At 37.9% G+C, this 17,166-nt stretch overlaps 1 protein-coding gene across 2 annotated transcripts in view; it reads right to left on the bottom strand.

Moving 5' to 3' along the window:
• NEBL (nebulette) overlaps positions 1–17,166 on the bottom strand; it is a 254,199-nt gene that overhangs the window by 157,997 nt on the left and 79,036 nt on the right. The gene's annotated exons all lie outside the window — the stretch shown is intronic.

Here is a 17,166-nt window from a genome sequence, read left to right as displayed (position 1 = left end):
TAAATGCACAGTAATGTTCATTAAGTGCAAAGAATTCTGTCCAAAGCCCACAGTACCCTCATGCACTGGCTTAAATGGGAAAAGCACAACTTCTGACAACTGCACTTTCCAACATATTTATTGGAATTAAAGAGATTAGATACAAACTTCCCAGACTGCAAACAATGACTGTCTTTTTCCTTGACAATTTTTAGTATTTTCTGCGGCAGGAAAATGCAGTTACAGCAGGAAGATCCTCAGGTCTCCCGTCAACTTCAATGCACATTCACGTATTTTGAGAAATGGTATATATTGCAAAATTAGTTCTAATGTAATATAGAAAAGAAGCCTGAAGACAAACACTGTCTCTTTATAATGGAAAATCCCCAAAAATCAACATCCTTGTCACTCAATGCAACTGCCTCTGTAAAGCACATTTGAATCATCATTATGCCTTGCTGCTTAAACAGGCCAAATAAGAGTAATGCTGGGCAGGCATTTTATAGGCATTATTTCATAGAATCATCATAGAATACTTTGGGTTGGAAGGGACCTTGCCATGGGCAGGAACACCTTCCACTAGACCAGGTTGCTCAAAGCCTCACCCAACCTGGCCTTGACCACTTCTAGGGATAATTCTACCAAGACATTGTTTTTATGTTATTTTCATATCACAAAGTTTAAACACACATTATAAGTCTTGCTTGCTGGAAAGATATGAAGGAGTATTTTCCAAAGGGCAGGAAGTTTTTAACGGAGGCTACTCTGACGTCTTTTCCCTGAAATATGTCCTGCTGGAGGACACATTGGTCTGCATACACTGTAATGGGACCACGTCCAACCTACTGTAACCAGTGGGAACGTGGACTTCTAGAAACCCAGCTACAACTAGAGTCAGTGTCTGAAAGTGGCTGATAGGCATGATAGCTTACAGCCATGTATGAAGATCATGTTAGCAGTGAGGCAATCATTGGTAGAGTGATAGTGAAACTCAAAACCTCACAAATGCAGGATTACTGCATCTTCTGACACCTGCAGAACATGCTGGAAACAGGTACATAATGTAAGAGGACAGCGAGCAAAGAAGTAGAGACACCATATGCCCAACATAAGACAGAGGGTTCTGAGAAGAGGGTTCAATGTTGCCAACCACCATTCTCAGTTCACAGCACAGGAAAGAAATCTAAGAAATGAGTAGATACATGTACAGCATACACACAGCATTACAGACAGCTGTTACACTGCTGAATACAAAACTTATTATTTTATTTCCTCAACTGTTTGCATCCTTCTCCTGACTCTTACACACGGGGTGTAAGCTCTTTTCAGGCAGATACGGGGCAGGTTGTGTGGAATTTGTACAGCTGCTAGCACAGTGTGCTCAGGCTAGAGAATACTGTAGTAACCTGGGTATTTCCTAACAGCTGACATAGTGGCAGCTCTTCTCTCTGCCAGAATTCAACCAGAGTGTTTAGACACCTATACTCGCTGAGCCACAGTGCCCAGGGTCTCACATCAGCGTCATTGAAGGTATTTGGGGTCTACGAACCAGCAGGGCCCTGGAAGCGAGCTACAAAGGCAGAGGAAGGAAGGAGAAGAGGCAAGAGAAGGGCTGGCAGTGGCTAAGTGAGGAGTTATACCCCATTCCCTGGCCGAGACCTGTGTCAATATGTTGTGTTAACGCTTCTTATCTCAAAATATATCAATACTGACATAGGCACTGCCTATACCAGACTTTTGAAATGTGTGAGAAGCACACATCTGAACAGCTCGTCTGTCACTATGCACATGGTGCAGCTCATATCAGCATACGGCACTGGCACAGGGAGCAGAGCATAGATGCAATTCATACTAAAGAAAAAATATTTTTGGTTAACTTAGTCTAGCTCCTGCCACTCATAGCAAACTGTACACTGTGTGCGCACTCTTGTATCCTCAGATCATGCTATCACACTCCCGACAACTTTAGTTGATATTTGGACCTCAAATCAACAAGGCATCAGATGGCAAGCCACAGGCTCCTGCATCCAAAATGTCCTGCTCTCCAAGGTGGCTTTTAACTTATTTGCTACACACTAGTAATAGCCCAAGTGGTGGGGAGAACCTTCTGGAGGACTCCTGGCATGTTCACCACTGGATTCTGCTTGCAATGAGAGCTACTTGGCACACCCTGCAGCACTGTTGGAGCAAGCAGTGGTCAGGGTCAGGCCTTCACCTGCAGCTTCAGAGGCAGCTGGGTGGAGCAAGGTGTGCAAACCATGGGTCTGAGAACCAGCAGTGCAGAGCTTGTATGGGAAATGGGACTGCGACAGTGGGAAGGGAGAGCGAGATGGAGCTACCTGAGAGAGAGAAGAACGTCAGGGAAAATAATTGCAGGATAAATTTAAGGGGATTTGGGTTCTTTGTTTGGCTGCATGCAAACATTCTTGGGATGCTCAAATAATCCTGGACCTGTCTCAGTAATTTTCTAAAGAGAAAAGGAGGGGAAAGTATATTTGGCATTGCTAGAATACCAGGTGGCTTCACTGTTTGGCAGCCATCTGGTCTCAGTTTTCTCTTTTGTTAATAGCACCAGCATCAAATGAGATAGAAATAGAAAATGTTAACATTAAAATATATACAATTAGACAAATAAAAGCTACCATAAAGCAAAGGGAATCCAGCAAATGGATGGCAGTGTTAAACACATGGCAATTCATTTAAAATAAATAAATAAATAAATAAATGGAAAGCCATACTAAATTATAACTAAATAGCAGTTTTAATTCAATGCTTGTAATATTACATTAATTATTATATTTTTGCTAATGGTTTATCATTGCCCTCCCCTCCAGCTCCTCCACACACCATCTAGTAAAAGAGCTGCAGAAACAGCCAGAAATATTCATTTCGCAAAGAAGGCAACTCAACACAGAAAAGAAAAACTAGAAGAAGGAGGGAAACGGCAGCAGGGCCAGAGCAGTAGGTGAGTACAAAGGACCAAAGACCCACATTTATTGATCTGTCAATTAAAATTAAATTAAAAAGAAACCATCTTCAAATTTCACATGGAATTTTTTTGTCAAAGACAGTAACTGCACAAAGCATTTAAGACCTCTCTAAAGTCTCACTGCTTCAAGATGATTATTATCATCCCAAACTAAGATTAGTAATTACTTTGAAATATGAAGATTATGCAAGGCTGATTTTTCAGATGGGGGAGAGGAAAGAAAATCTGCAGGTTCATTTGCCTTCATGAAAAACCTCTGCTTTGAGCATTTGCAATTACATGACGTTACTTTTGCACATTACTAATTACACCCACAACATATCCAATTGCAATTTCAGAGGCAGAGTTTAAAGACTTTGGCATAAAATTTTGGCTTTTTTATTTTCTAAATAAAATAAACCACCAAGTAGAAACAGAAAAATAACAACAATAGCAAGCAAATCTAACTTGAACATTGAAGCAGAGAAGCACTTCAGCAACCAGAGATCCTTACGGCCTCTGCCACTTGACTTCATGGTCTTATTCCAGCTGTCAGAGAAAACAATAGATGAAAACACAGCAAGAAGATTGAATATTCTAAAAAAATGCAACTACGTCCCCTAAATGCCAACATATATAATGTAATCATTGCCATCAAAGAATAGCAACCATTTATCACCGTACATGTGTGGAAACTTGTCATCATAATCATATTGTGCACTAAGAAGATTAAGCACAACTGCTGTGAGATAACCCTTGGCTGGTAACTTGATTAATTTTTTTTATTTCTTTTGATTAACTTCATTTCCCCAGCACGGTATTGGGCAAACTTGCTTTGCCCATTTCCTCCTGCCAGCTAAATTTCTGAAAAATACTTTATCCCCTGAAATTATTAATTAATGGTAAATACCAGCTGAGGCTGTTATTAGCTCAAGCTAGTAAGAGGAGTCCTGTTGAACAGAGATCAAAGGACACACCAGGAACAGAGAAAAAACCTCTGATAAACATCGGGAGCCCTGAAAATACAGCAGCACTGCCACAGGACTGAATCCATGTGGTACACAAGGGGAATCCAGTTCAAAAGTGGCATCAAGAGCTCTGCACTGGCATCTTTTACCAAGATCGCAATGCAGTGTTAACTGGAGCACCATAAGCTCAATACCCCATCTACTCTACCCCATGACAAAAATAGCTGCACTGTGGAAACACTGCTTAACAGGAGACCAGTGACCCTTTCTCTTCTTAACCACCCGTTGCTTTACTAAGTGAGACAAGAATTTAAAATTTAAAGCACAGAAAACACATGGCTAAGTGATGATATAGCGAGCTCTTCAGAGAAAGAACTGAAAATTACCTGATAAAACATTCTTCGTAAAGTCCTACAGTTCAAACTAATCTATTAGATTTTATGGCCATTTCTATTACTCTTTAATAGTCAATATAGAAGATTTTCTAGTTTTACAGAGAAGCAATAAATATCTGGAATGCCAAGACTGTTACCAAATACTCAAAAACTTAGAATTAAAGGCTGTATCTAAATTGCATTTTTGCAAGGATGTAGAGTCATTTTGGTAACAGGGAAATAATCAATATGTATCCAAGGTGGACTATTTTACCAAAACTCCCTATCATGCACACTTAATCTTCTAGAATTTCTTGCTTCTGCTGTCTTTGATGTTATAACTATTAAAAGATTATGTGTAAAACAACTCAAGTCTTTGCATAGTGTTTTCAAAGCAGGGGCATGTAATTGTCTCAGAGCATGTCGTTCTCCCATTATTTTAAATGCTGAGTAGTATGTAAAGAAATCAGGCAGGCTGAGTTGGAGGCACAAAAATCTTTGAATTATTGCAAACATATTTGTTACCAAGATGAAGAGTGTAACTACTGTGTTCTGGCTTAGGAAAGCCAACCTCAACTAGCTGAAATGATTGCTTTTTTTAAGTGTCAGTGGGTATTTATATCACAGTTGATCATAATCATCTACAACAGTCACTGGTTCTCTAAGAGTAAAATGTATGAACTTCATTTTTCTTGGATTTATCCATAAATCACCGCAAAGCTTGCAATTTTGACTAGGAAGTAAAAACATCCATTCTGCAAACATGGTAAACAGTTCATAATTTCTGTTATTAAGAGTACTATACAGTAATGACTGTCCACATAAACCATCGCAGGTGTCATAAACCAGGCTGGTAGCACAACAGTTTTCTGTAACATTTCCCACATTTAAACCTTGAATTTAGAAACAAACAAATTCAAGAAAACTGTACCAGCTGGTGGAAGGAAAACACAAACAGATCATGTTCTGTTTTTATCTGAAACGGGTAGGTGGTGATCAAGCATCTTGTATTTTAGAGTTCTCCAAGTCCTTGCTTACTAATTAAATTCAGACACTGACCAGTGACACATTTCAGCTTGACCTCAGCACCTAATGCTCTGGAAAGAATGTACAGGGAAAAAGGTCAAACAAATTCCAACTTACTTTTAACTACAGCCTGAAATCCTCTTTGAATTCCATACCACATCTTGCTTCTTTAAACGTCAAAAAAGCTCCAGCAGAGCCCAGAGAAACACCATCTTTCCCATGAGCCTATTTATGATTTCTGTGATTACACTAAAGCAGTTCCATGACTCCTCTAATTACATACATATCCCACAGCCAAGAAAGACTCAGTAAGCAAAATAGGACACTCTTCTTTCTCCTCAAGAAAAATGTAAAAGTTACCCAAGTGCAGGATACGTTATCTGCTCCAAAGTGATATACAGCCCTTAAAGTTAGCACTGATTTTATTGAGAAGTACATAACTAAATCCACATAAATCTGGAGTTTAGGTCAACCCGTTCCTTTTACCATAGTGCGATGGAAGCGCCAGGTGCAATTCTAGCTGAATCAGCTGGAATTTCTGCCAGGAATTCAAGGGAGTGTACATGGCTACAGATGCTCAACCACATTTTGAATGGATGCAGTGTATGCTTTTCATGTGCTTAAGCTGCTCTGCCAGGCAATGCAATGGAGACGGTGCCACAATCACAAAGTCACACTTCCTGCTTCAAAGCAAATACTGCCAGATGTGCTATCTCCATCCATCCTGGGATGCACAGGGACTCTAGATGAGGTTGAGAAAGGCTTCTCAGGCCCCTGCTGAGCCATCACTCACAGTATCGGCTGACCCTCAATGTGGAGAAAGCAGAAGGCAGGAGCAGAGTTTGCTCTTGAATACCATTTTGCAACACATTCTGAAATACCATCTATTTATGTTTTCTTTGCTGAAAACAATACAGACAGTGTAGAAGTCACACTTGAGAATTAAAGAATTTCCTGTAATTTACTTATCCATTTCTAAGTCCTAAATATACAGGTTAGAAATGCATATATAATGCTCAGTCTTCTCTTACCACGTGGCAGAGAGCACTGATGACAGTACTGACTAATTAAAACTATAAAAGATATTCACCACCCGAAACCCAATGCTGTAACATGGCAAAGGCTTCAAAACCCTCCATAACAAGCCAGAAACATGACTGAAATTTTTAATACACATGCCACTAACACTCAAGAAACTGACAGAATAACACAAGGTGGCTTTACTACCATTGTAACAATTTCTTCAGCCCCTACCACATTAGCATACAAATATCATAGAATAATTAGCAAGAACACAGAACACGTTCTAAGAAAGTCTGTTTGCCACAATTCTTCAAAGACATCTAAATGCTTAAAGTTTTTTCTTCTTCATCTCTTCTTTTTCCCGCGCTCTCCTCCTTTTTCTTCTTTTCATCTCCCTTCCCCCCCTCACCCACCAGCAGAGACTGAGCCTTTTTCTTTACGCTCATAATCAATCCTCCCAGGCTGGATTCCACTGCATCTTGACACAACAATCAATTACTTTCCACAACCGAGGGCTTCCAGAGAAAAAGAGTCCAACATAAAGCTTTCCGTATTTGTTTTACAAAAGCAAACATGAACTTTTGAACAAAATTTTAGGGATGAAATAGCTACGAGTTTGACAGATAACTATGCTATTTGAGTACATGCAAAATCCATTTTAGAGGAGATCAGAGAAAAAGTTAAGAAAGTGTGATATGGGTGAAATATGAAAAATGAAGGACAGATTATTAACAGAAGACTGTAAAAACAAAAGGAAACTAACCGAAATAAAAATTAATAGAGTAGCAAGACAAAAAATTAATAGGAAATAAATAACAGATGGACTAAGTTCAAGGACCTTCACAGCCTCGGCCTGCTTTACAGGTACTTTTTTCCTTGCTTAATTCACAACTCAGGCTTTAATTTGGTGTGTCACCTCAAGACTGTAGAAGAAAGAAAATGGGACAATGATAATCACAATACTAAGATGGTGAATGTTTTAAAGACTTAAAAAAGATCCAAAACCCATAGATTCATGCATTATCATGAAAACGCTAGTGCTAATACGTAGTTTCCTGGCAAAAAAACTACTGCCTGATAGCAGCAGACTAAATATGAAGTCCCAAATGAGTGTGTTTGCAATGCTTAACTAGAGAACAGCATTACTGGTTTCTCTTTTCTTCCTACATGTCAGGGAAAAGCCATCATTGTGTTATTTCATAACTGCAAGACATTTTCTCACACATTTATTTTGTTATACCCTGAGACACAGGAGGTCAGTACTGCACTATCCTAAGAGTTTTCTAACATCAGCTGCCACAGAATTGAAAGAAAGTTTTCTTATTTCCAAACATATGGTCCGATATATTTCCCAGGAGGGAGGAAGACAACAGTTAACCCTCTTCCTTGTTCTTTATTTCTACTTTATGTCTAAAAAAAAATAAAAAAGAAAGTTGCTTTAATCTGGGTGGGTTTTTTTTCTTTTCTTCCTTTTTGAAACACTGCATCTGTGAGCCTTACAGATTTTAAGGGTCCCTGTACAACTACTGTGGTGGATCCACATACTTCAGATGCTTTAATCCACTCTTCTTTTGATGGACAGAATCAGATCTATTGTCCTTTTTCAGTTTATATTTTAAAATGACAACAGAAATAGTTACAGCATACAATACTTATGCAAACATGATTGTCATCTCATGATTCGGCACAATTTTTTATTTTAGTTTCTCCTACTAACCCTATGCAAAGTCACACTTTCACGTATGTGATACGAAAAAGGCTCATCATATTTTGAGGAAGAAAATCAACACAAGGGTATTTTTTCACATGACACTCTCAGTGAACTCCAGTGAACTCCTCCTCCCACTCTTGACAGTATTTGTCTGATGGGTTTCCTTGCATTCACAATTTGTGCCCCTTACACAGTGCTATCAAGAACTGCAATACACAAATTAATGTAAATCTATCAATATCAGGAATATATTTTATTACCTGATTTTATTGACTCTTTCAAACTCTCAAAAATAAACCTCTTTAAAGCATATTTTGAGCAATCTTCCTTCCAACTAAAACTAAACACCTCCTAAAATTTTACAGAAACAGTAACAGAAAAATATACACTGACAACATTAGTCCTAGGAGAGCTTGTATCCTATTAAAGTTTTAAAAACAGACCATTTTACAACAAAGAAAAAAAAGAAGAAATCTCACTGCAGTTTAAACATCAATATATTTCAACCCAAAATGGCCTTGTCCCTGAGGAATATCTGACAAGAAAAAGCTGTCTAATAGTAACTAAACAGTAACACAAACAGCACTTTCACTTTTAGATAGTGGTTATTGGATACTATTCTTCCAGTGTGTTAAAAATAAGACAACTGTCCTCATTTTAGGGTTCACAGAACTAACACATAAGAAACTAAGCACTCCAGTTAAGCAGAACCGTGTTGATACATATTAAATGCACTGCTTACTGAATTGTATTTCCTTTTCAGTTGTAGGAATTTCATTTGTTTCAAGCTCCCCTGGAATCTGTATAATGGTATCTTACATTCTTGCTACATTCCATCTGTGTTCAGAGTATATTTTTTAAAAAATCTCCAAACCAACAGTCCTTGCTTTCATGAGGAATCATTGCAAAGCAGGTTGGAGATCATTTGTCCAACCTGCTGCTGAAAGCATGGCTTTAGACCAGGTTTATGCAGGCCCCTGTCAAGCCAAATCTTGAATTCTTTCTGGGCAACTTATTCTGATGGCTCATTTATCACATGGTGAGGACTTTTTTCTTATACCTAGGATAGAATTCGTCCTGAAGCAACTATTCCCATTGCTCTTCTCCTACCTTACAAAGAGAGAACGTCTACTTTGCCTGTAGCTATCATTTTAGCTACTGGAAGACTGTAATTAGAGTTCCTCTTAACCTTCTCTTCACCAGGCTGAGAAAATGCAGTTCCTTCAGTCCTACTTCAAACTTCAGGTTCTCCAGCCCTTTTATCATCTTTGTGGCTGCACTGGGTTTGGCTGGGTTGTAGTTACTTTTCTTCATAGCAGCTTGTGTGGTGCTGTGTTTTAGATCTGTGACCAAAACAATACCATTAATACATTAATGTCTTGGCTGTTGCTAAACTGTGTTTGCACAGCACCAAGGTCTTCTCCATTTCTCATTCCATACCCCCAAGAAATAGATTGAGAGTGCCCAAAAGTTTGGGAAGAGACAAACAGGCAGTGAGGGCAAAGTATTTGCTTCCAGATATCACCTTCCCCAAGCATAGCATCTGATTTTACGGAAAAAAAAGATGACACTGGCTCACTGGCTTTTATGTACTAGCTATTGTAGTACTGGCTTTTACTTCTAATTAACCAAATCCAACTTGTACTAAAGTTATAGAACAAGACCATTAAAACAGACTTCTTCATGGAATTGGTTTGGATATTTTATTTCTGGATGATGACATTAGGGTATAGAATACACTTTTGTAAAGAATACACTTTTGAATAAGCTATGACATAACTTAGAAGACTAAGTCTCAAAAAGCAACTTAATCATTTGGGTCCCCAGGACTGCTTTAAATACTCAGGTGTCATATTTGTAATGAAAATAAATTCAGCTTAGGCACTTGAGGGAACTGAGTCTGATTTGGAAGTCAGAATGTAAAGGAGTAGGGATAAAAGAAAACCTTGTCTTATGTTTCATTCCTCATAACTTTAAGGTTACTAAACATCATTTTTATCCCAGTAGACGTTCTTCCACCACAAAAAGGACATCCGGTACAATACAAGCAAAGACACACAATCTTTATTATTTTCCCACTTTGTTTCCCCAAAATTACATCATATAAAATGGATAGCTTAAAGCATATGGCTCCTGCAGCTTACAGGAAGTTTCTTATATCTAGGTGTCTCAACAGAAAATTAAAGGTAGTCTAAGCTGAAAAGCAGGTCATCTTCATAGATTGTCATAATCTTGATATTAGGTCACAGATTTGGCTGCCTTACATACAGCATTCCACTTTCCTATCTGTAAACTGGATCTCTGAAAAGTTACAGTCATCCAGACTTTAATGTTACTGTCGCTGGAGAGATTCCAATAACAGAAATTCAGATACCACCTCAGAGTGGATGGAGAGCAGCCCTGGAAAGATGCACAGCTATTAAGAAGGATCACTGCAAAGCTAAAGATGCAAAGGAATTATTTTGGCTTTGGAGATAAATTTAACTCTTTTCAGAAGCGGAATTTTCCCAAAGACAGGCAGATGGTGAGAACACAGTTAGGAAGAAGTGCTCCTGCTTCAGATTTGCTGCTGTTATCTTCAAAAGTGATAAAAAACAATGAAAAGGTAGTGTCTGAAACTAGAGAACAGAAGTCTAATAAACTTTGGCACAAGATGGTCTTAATTTTTTCTCACCAAGTCTCAGATCAGGTGCAAAAAGATACGGATAAATTATAGCTGAACATGAAAAGATTACCATTATTTGGTGTACAGATGAGGGAGACAGGGATGGTACAGAAATGTGCCAAATTAGCCTTTTGTCTCTCAAGAGAGACAGCCAGGAGTTATTTAGCATATGCTCACCAGGGGCTTTAGGACTTTATCGGGATCTGGACAGTAATCATATAAAAAGCAATAGATAACGCTAGTATAAAGGATGTGGGAAAGAAGGCAGCCTTCTTTTTAGGGGCTACCCAACCAAGTCTAAGAGAAAACTGGATGTCCAGGAAACTCAGGGTTTGCTCTGGCACTATAAAGAGGATTGGAATAGGACCCTTCTGAAAGAAAGGTTACAACTGGACTTGTAATGGACCCACACATGGGAACTGTCAGCAAAAACTACTTTCCTACTTTTTGAAACTACTTTCAGGAAAGGTACCACAGCAGTTAGTGATCTTTCACATGTACTGGGTTTTCGGAAGGGCTTTTTTTTCCAGCTTCTTGTCCCCTTGCAGAAGCTCAAAAGAATCAAAGAATGATGCCATGCTGGCTCCAGCAGCCATGGGGACAACTGCAGCTGCTTCGAAGTGGAGCAACTTAAGTTATATTACAGTGTAAGGAGATCTCTAAAGGTCTCATTGAACTGTATTAGAAAACAGAATGGTATTCAAGAAGCACTATATGACTTTAGACCATATAGTATGGTAATGGTAACTATGTATAGTAATCTTTACACAGTTAATAAAGGACAAACTTCAGCATAAGAAACATTCTGTCCTCAATCTACAACATGCTAACTTCCTGTGCAAACACAGGTGAGCTACTGGCAGTGTAATAATGATGTGTATTATTGGATAAGATTCAGTACATGTTACTATATAGTTTCTAAAAAGTGCTTGTTTTCATTTACACTCATTCACAAAATTCAGTAATTGGCAATAGGCTGTTCCCGACATTAGTGCAAATTAGCAAGGTTCCACTTAATTTTGTTTAATTACTCGACTGGAAAGGATGATCATGTACATTGAGAGATAATTAGCTAAGTGGGTATTAACCAGTTTTTTGTGTGTGTGAAAATCTCCAATTATTCAACTAGACACTGACTTAGGCATTTCCTTTTGAGATAGATGTTCCCAATGAACCCCATTAGCTCCCCAAAGCTGCACAGTAACAGCTGGAAATCAGTATAGGCAACACTCAAAGAAAAATGGGCTCGAACAGGAGCAGCTATTCCCTTCTGAATTGGACTGCCTCATACTAATTGAGAACAACTTCAGTGGGCTGACAGTTCCTGTAGTTCCAACATGATAAAAATGATGTTTACAGTCCCCAGGGGTACTGAATAGAAGTCTGCCTTCATGCAAAGGAAACATATTAGCAATTGCATCAGTTGTGAAAAACAGCTGCCTGACCGCCACCCCCGACACACACACACAGACCAAAAATACTGGACAGGAACTGTTAGCTCAGAAAGAGTAAGAACTGCCACACAGTAACACAGGGAAAATGCACAAATGACCAGCACTGGACTGAGTGGCATACAAGCACAGACAATGCTACTGTAACAGAAACCAGATTTAATTGAAAGCAAGGTAAGAAAAAAGTAAGGCAATAACCTCTGTTTTCCAACAGCATACATTCCTAAGATAACTGAAATACACACAAAGCAAACACCCTTAAGACTTAATATTCTTCAGTAATTTATTTCCAAATCAGGGTCAGGACAGTTGTTAATATTTATTTCGTTTCTGCTGCCTCACATGCCTCAAAGAAGAAAATCCTGGTAAGTAAAGGAAGATAGGACTGATATAAACCAATTGTAAGTCACACATCTCTTTCTGATCTGCTCTTTCAAAAAAAACATCAACCAGGAAATATATTTTCCCACCCTTTCTTTTCCTAGGTGAAATATCTGTCTTTTCCCTTAGACAGACAAGATCTCTCCATCGCTGCTCTAGCTCATTAGCAAGGTAGTAACCACAGCCAGCTATTCCACCATTTACATAGTGAACATGAATCAGCCTGGTAAGCACAATGAACCTCAGCCATCAATTCAGTACAGAAACAGAGTTCACAGATGAATAATTTACTGCTGTCATCCCAATGATTACAAAAAGGAAATGGTCTATTTATTTGTAAAGCAACATAATTGATAAATGTCCAGTTTAACCCTGGGATTACATTTGCTAACTTTTTTCCCTTCAAAGTATTATTCCAGTGTAAAGCTATTTTTTTTTTCTCCTTACAATACTAGTATTTACCATTTAATAGCCGACTGGCAAAACAAAGACTATGTACTTAACTTCTTATTGTATTTCAGAGAGACTTGTAGTAACATTAGCATATGACTGGGGAGGTGAAAATGAAGGAAAAAAAAATCAAACACAAAACTCAAAATTCTAGTAGACCAAATATCTAATAATATGAAGAAGTTCCTATCCTATATTTTGATTTTGGCCACTTAACTACTATTCTATGTGAAGGCTTTTGCAGCCAATTTTGTTACAGACTCAATGTCTTCACTGCTCCATACAGCCTCACAGAGAGATATCTAAGATATTAAATTACTGCTGTTTAACTGTCTTTCCAATACAAACTACTCAGCTGACTAAATCCTCTTAGCTGAGGGCTCGTGCTATAGCAGCAGCTACACTGCAGACAGTTTCCAAGCAGCTAAGAGATGACTGCAACACACAGAGGAAGCTCCTGCTGACTTTACACTGTCAGTTCTTTCCAGCAAAGGAATATTTTCCTTTGATTTCGGTAAAATTCCAAGTTCTAATTCCTATCTTCAGTGATGAAGCAGAGGGAAATGAATGAAAAATTAAAACCATATTATTTTTAAATAAAATATGAGCTTCCTTCAGCATATGTTAGAAACAAATCTATTGCTGGGACACTCCATTCTAGCCAAAAAACTTCTCTGCTTTAACTGCATCAGAGGCAAGATTTATAGATACTGAAAATAACTCACTGAACTGACATCTTTCAGGATTACATGATTTACAGAGTAAAAAAAAAAAAAAATTTGCTAAATGATCTTTTTTATACCTTAATTATGAAAAGTGGAGAAAATTAACTTTCATTTAACACACTTGACTATTTGCCCATAACAAAGCATCTGGTTGACTTTAAAATTGAATTAACACATTTATTTCTGAAGTTTAATTGTCATGCTGAAAACACTGAAGTTCCCATTGACAGCAAAAACTGTCATTCTCAAATACAAAAAAAAAAACAGTTTTAACTAAATTGGAAGACAAAGAAAATCATTGAGATAAAATCATTTTGCGCAAGTTGAGGGCCTGGTTCAGTATGCTTAAGGAGGAACTCTTAATGCAGTTACTTTCAGGTTTGTTCACCAGAAGAGAAAACTTAACTGTCTGAAACACGTATTTTCCCTATTTCTATTAGACATAAGAAGTGAGAGAAGAAAAGGTGGCTGGAGGCTGTGACTATACAGAGTGAGTGAAAAATAGCTAAGCCTTCCTGGTCTTTTGAATAGAATTGAGTTAAATGTTTCCATAAATATTTTCTAACAACATTCAAGAAGAAAGGGGGCAAGAGGAGCTCTGAAAACTCAGAAATATTTTATGTGTGAACTTTAATTCTTAACATTTTTTTCACTTCAATTTTTTTCTTATTTGTTTTTTAGAAGTTCTCAAATTCTAAAAGCATTTTTCAATTTTTGAACTTCCACTGTTTTCAAATTCTGGGCCAACATTTGGAAACAAAAAAATCCATTCAAATCAATTTTTGAATTTGTCATTTCTAGCATATTAAAAAAATCAAGCTATTCACAAATTAGCCCTTAAACCAATCAGATAAATCTGGATTAAGTGTAAATCCAGTGATTAATTGCCAGTTTCACAATATCTCTGAAGATATACCTGAATGTTCCTTTATGTTAGCCTCCATCTTCTTACTGATTATCCGGATACTCATGTTTAAAATCAACACTTTGTGTTTTGGTAGTATTGCACTCTGTAACACTGCTTCAGTAGATCTTAAATGTTTCTACCCCTTAAAAGCTTATAAAAGCTTATAAAACCTCCATTCAGACTCATAATCAGAAAATTAAACTAACTGGTTTGTCAGAAGAGCAACAGAGCAAAAATTTCAACCATGAGAACTGTTTACTATTGACAAAAAGTCATATCCCCATATTCTTTGTATATCAGATCATAGAGTCACAGAATAGTTCCAGTTGGGAGACCTTTAAAGATCATATTCCAATCAGGTCATACTATATCCCAGATGGTAGAATCCTGCCATATGCCTTTGGCATCTATAAAAACAGAGGGAATTTTAGAAGTATTCACCTACTAACTTAATCCATCATCAAAACTTGGGTATTCGGAGTTACAGGTCTTTCAGAGCACACAGGTGACAGAGTTGCACTCCAGAGAGATAGCAGAGATAGCACTCAGCACTGGTGCTCTGGTTAGCACAGCTCTCCATGTGCCAAAAGCTTCCCTAATGTCTGACTTTACCTGAACTTCACTAAGCTCTGCCTTAAGCACACTATTTTACCATTAGTCTTCCCTTTTTGCCCTCTCCTCACATCCTCACCCAGCAGCGGCTGATTCACTGAGCCCTGTCATCTCTGGTGCTGTGCCCATGGGCAGCAGCTCCATGTTTCATTGGTATCACTCATTTCAAAATATTCCAGTTCCTGCATGCTCAGTTCATGTATTACCACAAGAACCTGGCAGGTCAGATTACAAAGTAGACCTAAGACTAAGTAAAAGCAAAAGCCAAAAGCAAGAGGTGTGCCTAAGACTGTAAGGTGGGATGAGAGTTTGGAAAACCATGGAATTTAACTGAAGGAGTGAGTTAAAAGCATGGAAAAGGAAGAGTAGCTTCTATTGCAGTAGCTGATGGAGACATCAGCAGCAGTATCAAGAGATTCCAGTGCTCATTTTATTGCATAAGGAGTGACCACAGGCTCAAGCTGGTGGCAAAGGCCACTGTTCACAAGGCATAGTACTAACAACATGAGGATACTACAGGCCAGTGGTGTAGCTGAAAAACACTAAAGTCAAATACACTGTTATTTGATATTTTTTTCCCCTCCTCTTATACAGTGATCAAAACACCTTCCTTTGATCAAAACAAGCCATACATTCCACTTCTCAGTTATCTGCAACAGTGCTGTACCATGTGCTCAACCCACCTCTGTGATGGGTGCTTACATTCCAGCTTTATCACCCAGGCACTGGAGCACCCTGTCCTCAACACACTTATCTCTCTTACTCCCTTCTTGATAGGGCTGAGAATCCTGGACCATTCACGTAACCTTGTTTTCCACATTTAAGTTCATATCAGTAATTCATTTACTGATAATTATATTACACTATTAAAAAGTTATCTTGTACTGCAAAAATAAGCATAGTTCTTGATATATGTGGTAGCTTCATTCAAATTTGCATTTTTTCTTCTAAAGCTTTAAGGCAATTTATCCACACTTCTGGGGAAAAAAAAAAAAAAAAAAAGAAAGATACCTGCTTAATTTTAACCAGTAAAATTATTTTCTTTCAAATGAAATTAAACTATTTTTCATTAACAAGCTATTAAAAATTAATATACTAAATGTAGACATATTCATACAGAAATGTTTATATTTTAAATAAAATTGACCTGTAAGTTTATATAAATGCAGAATACAGACATTTTGGTCATTGATATCAAGCTAGTATTTTTAATTTAAGTTTCTGATTTGATTAATCAGTGACAAGGGGCCAGAAGAGGCAGTAAGCAACAGTAGACCCTATTTTTAATTAAATTAAAACAGCTTATGTATTTTTCCCTTCAAAATTTACAGTCTAGTAAGCTACTGGAAAAATAACCTGTGCTCCAGGCAGATTCTAACATTAAACCTTTGAAAAAAAAAATGTTTCTACCAAATATCTTCAAAGCTCTAACATTTGGTGCAATGAAAGCATTTAGTATTTTCTTCTACTCACTTTGTTTTGGGCAAGGTTAAACATTATACTAATCCTACTCTTTTTCCTTTCTCTTTCTTTCCTGACCCTTTCACTTGAAAGCCCATCAACATAATCTCCTGCAAGCGTAGCACTACCTGACAAACTATCACCCTGAACAGACCTCAATCCATCCTGCAAGGCAGCAGTTACGAGAAATCATTGAACTCTGAATGGTCCCTGCACCATCTGAGAATAAATCAGGAGGACAATATATTTCTTGGATCTAAAACAGCTCCATCAATAAGTAACCTAAGCATCAGGAAAATGACCAACTAAAATGCTGATGAACACTCATGGCCTTTTATTGGGGTCAAGGGGTAGGACTGCCCAGGAACCCTTCTGCCTTTCTTCTTCTTCCAAATACTCTGAAAGGCCTAATACCACACAATTTCTGATTCATGTGTTGTTATGGATTTGCACAACCAGGCAAGC

This window comes from Pezoporus flaviventris, unplaced genomic scaffold (assembly GCF_033815535.1).
Source record: "Pezoporus flaviventris isolate CSIRO_AGI_PZ_B2104156 unplaced genomic scaffold, CSIRO_AGI_Pfla_v1 ptg000047l, whole genome shotgun sequence".
NCBI classification, from domain to species: domain Eukaryota; kingdom Metazoa; phylum Chordata; class Aves; order Psittaciformes; family Psittacidae; genus Pezoporus; species Pezoporus flaviventris.
This window is presented reverse-complemented; position numbering and strand designations above follow the sequence as displayed.